Raw genomic sequence first — 3,846 nt, 5'->3', positions numbered from 1 at the left:
CCCGCGTCGCTGGCCACACTACACGCGCAGAGGAGGGGCAGCGGCTGGGGGCTCCGGTACCCCAAGGCACCCTCTCGGATCGCTAGAGAAGGCTTTCTCACCGAGGGCGCATCGCCCCCACCCGTTCGTCCTCCCAAACGGGCCCCACCAGGCGGCGCTCCGGGGCCGACAGGGCTCGCGGGGCGGGGGGCGGATCTCCGGCAAGGGACAGGCACAGGGCAACCCCGAGCGCTCGCGGCCGGTGCCCCCTCGAGGACGCCACCCCCGCCTCGCCCGCGCACGGCGTGGTCACGTCACCGCCCAGAGGAGAGAGCTCCCCGCCTCCCGCGAGGCGGGCGAGAGAGAGGGACGGAGACGGGGACACGACCCGTGCCGGGAGAGAGGGGCAGCCCCTCGGGCTGGCCAAGCGCCGCGGCGCTGGCCCGGCCCGCCGCGGGCGCTCACGAGCCCCGCCAAGTCCTCCGAGTCACACCGCCCCACGCCACCCACCCCCCGCCGGCGCGGCGAGGGGGGGAGGAGAGGAGAGGGGAAAGGAAGACGAGGCGCCCGCGCCCCCGCCAGGGGCACGGGTGCGCCTCCCTTGCCGACTTCTTCCACCACCCGCTCCTCGGACACGCCGACGACGGCGGCGGCAGCCCGAGGGGAGTCGCCGGGGAAGGAAACGACGCCACCGCTCGGCCTCAGGCACCTGAGGCGACCTGGAGCGCTCCAGGGGCACCACGGAGGGCCGGGCGCAACGCGCTCAAGCGCGCCCAGGCCGGGCGGTGAGCAGCGCGGCGTCGGGCCGGCCCTCCCCGCGGAGGAGGGGAGGGCCGCTCGCCACGGACCCAGGGCCTTCGGGAAAGGCCGGCGAGAGTGTCCGCCGCGTCCGAGGACCCCGGTCCCGCCAGCGCCGCGAGGCAAGAAGGCGGGAGGCCGGGGTCGGGCCGGAGTCCGCACCACCCCCAACCCCGGCGCGCGCCCCCCGCGCACCCGCCACGACGGCCGGGCGCGGAGGAGCCGGGGAGGGAGGGGCCCGCGGGCAGAACGAGAAGAGCGGTCGCATCCGCCGTGGACGCCCGTCCCTCGTCTGACGCGGCTTAGGCCCGGCCCAGGAGAGCACGAGATCACCACATCGATCGATCGGCAGCAAGCTGCGGCCCCGAGGGGGCTTCCCGAGGAGCAAAAGCCCAGCGAGGACGGCGACCGGGGGGACCTGCTTCCGCCTCACCGGCAAGCCCCTCGACCCCCGGGGGGGGGGGGGGGGCAGGAGCGACCGGACAACCCCAGACACAGCGGGGGACGCCTGACACGCGGCACGGAGCCTTGCGAGACAGGGGTTGTCACGGCCAACGGCCGGGTGCCCACGGCATGGAGCGCACGGGGGTAAAAGACCCACCGCCACCTGCCCACACCGCCCTCCCTCGGGTGCCGGAGACCGGAGGGCGACACCGCGACCCGGGCCACCTGGAGTCCAGCACGAGAGCCGGCGCGCAGGCCCAGGCGGACGGCTCAGGCTCCAGCGAGCGAGGACAGGGACCGGCTCGGCCGCGCGGTCAAGCCCGGAACCCCACCCGCGCCCAGAGGCCCACATCTCTAAGGCGAGCGACGGACGGACCGGCTGTCTTTTACGTCTGCCTGTCGTCTGTCTGCCTGTCGCCGAAACACAACGTGTCAGCACCTACCTGGCAACAAAAAATGTTCATTTCGGGCAAGAAAATAACCGCGCCTGCCGGCGGGGACCAGCCACAGGTCACCGCGACCTCCCGGGACCGTGACACGGCCAACTGTCCCCAAAACCTGCCCCACGGCGCCCCCCCACCCCCACCCCACGGAGCCCCCAGGGCTATCTGGTCGACCCAGGGAACGGGGGGGGGGGGGGGGAGGGGAGGGGAGGAGGGGCGATACGCGGTCGGTGGAGACGCCACGCCGCCACGCCGCCACGCCGCCACGCCGCCACGCCGCCACGCCGCCAAGCCAGTGATCTCCGAGAGGAGACTTTGAAAAATCATCAAAGTTCTCCGGAGGCAGGCACCGTGCGGAGGCCGTCCCCCGCGGCCCTCAGGACCGCCCCGTGCCTACCGCCGTCCCCAACCCCGGCTCGGGCCAGGGGAGGTGGAGGGCCACGCGCGGCAGAGGCAGCCTCACCGGGAATCGCCACCGGGGCCGGACGCCCGAACGGACGGCCCGCCCACCCCCGCGTGGCACCCGGTCCGACCGCCCGGGACCCACCTCCGCAGCGGGCCTCGGAAAAAGGGGAGAAAATCGCGTCCGACGCCCGGGACCCCCACACGTGCCCGCAGCCGGGTCTGTCGCGCCACCCACGGGCTTCCCCTCCAGGCTCAGACCGGTCCCCGTCGCCAGGGCGTGACCACGGGAGACAACCGAGTGACACGGAAGGAAGGCCCGAAGATCGCCCGGAGCCACAGGACGGACGGCGGGACACACCCTGTCCCCCGCCCCCGAGGCGGCCCAGGTCGGTCCGCGCGGGCGGAGGAGGAGCCACCGGCGGGTGCTGGTCGACCCACCCAGGCGGCCCGCACGGCCTCCTCCGGGAGCGAGGCGGAGGCGACAGCGGCGACAGCGGCGACGGCGACACTCCCTCGCAGCTCCGGAGGTCCAATCTCCGGCGAGCGCATCGCGCGCCGAGGCCCCGGCGACAGCCGGACGCTCGCGCCGGAGCCGCCCTCCTCCTGGAACTCGGCCCCGGGAAACCGACACCAAAGCTGTTCCTTGCCTGTCGCCGCCGAGCCTCCGGAGGGGACACGCTCTATAAAAGCGGCCGCCAGGTGGCACCCGACAACCGGCGCGAACGACAGCGGGACAGATCCGGGCGGCGAGGCCGTCAGGGCGCCTCGGATCTCGCCTCTCGGCCCGGGGACGGCGGAGGGCCCCGGGAGCACACGGCCGCGCACCGCGCGAACCCCCGTCCTCCCGGGGCGGGGGAGCCTTGGAAAACCCGTCCGTCCGTCCGTCCGTCCGTCCGGGCCCGCTGCCGCCCGGAAAGGGGGTCGCGCTCGCCGCGCGGGGCTCCCGGGACGACTCAGGCACGTTTCCGAGGTCAGGGAGGGAACGTAGAGCCGAAACCAGGCGAGGACTCTTAGGACGGCAACGGATGCACCGTTTTTTCTCGTGTCCTTCCTTTTTTTTTTTTTTTTTCTTTTTCTTTAGGATTTTATTTATATATTTATAAGACGAAGGAGGGAGGGAGGGAGGGAGGGAGGGAGGTCGGTCACGAAGGAGGTCTGAACCAAAGGCGCTGGAGAGGACGGTGTGCCCCCCCCCCCCCCGCACCACCTTCACCTCCACCCTCTCAGCGTCTGGGACCTGACCCCCCCCCCCCCCCCAAATACTTGTCTATTGGGTTGAATGAGAAGAGGTCGTGGAAGAGGAACTCAATTCTGGGGGGGAGGGGAGGCTCAAAGAACATAAGGATTTTCTTTTTCTTTCTTTCTTTCTTTCTTTCTTTCTTTCTTTCTTTCTTTCTTTCTTATAACACAATCTGTTTCTCCAGAATTCTCCTGCTCACGCTCAACTTCCTGTCCTTGAAGAGAAGAATGTCATTCACTCCCCTCCTGGCGCTCTCCTCCAAGGCACCTTCCAGGGGCAGGAGAAAGGGTGTGCTTCTCTTCTCAGAGGAAAAGGAGGGGAGTCAGCGGGACCTTCTTTCACCTGGGGGGGTGGGGGGAGCGGCGGTGTGCGTGTGTTTCTTTGCTGCTGCTGCTACTCTATCAAAGTGTCTCCAGGTAGGGAGGCCGGGGTGGCTCAGCGGTTGAGCGCCTGCCTTTGGCCCAGGGCGTGATCCCTGCATGGATGGAGTCTCCTTCTCCTTCTGCCTGTGTCTCTGCCTCTGTGTGCATCCGTGCG

Source organism: Canis lupus, unplaced genomic scaffold (genome assembly GCF_048164855.1).
Source record: "Canis lupus baileyi unplaced genomic scaffold, mCanLup2.hap1 Scaffold_270, whole genome shotgun sequence".
Lineage (NCBI taxonomy): Eukaryota > Metazoa > Chordata > Mammalia > Carnivora > Canidae > Canis > Canis lupus.
The sequence above is the reverse complement of the archived record's forward strand: the minus strand, read 5'-3'. Positions refer to the sequence as shown.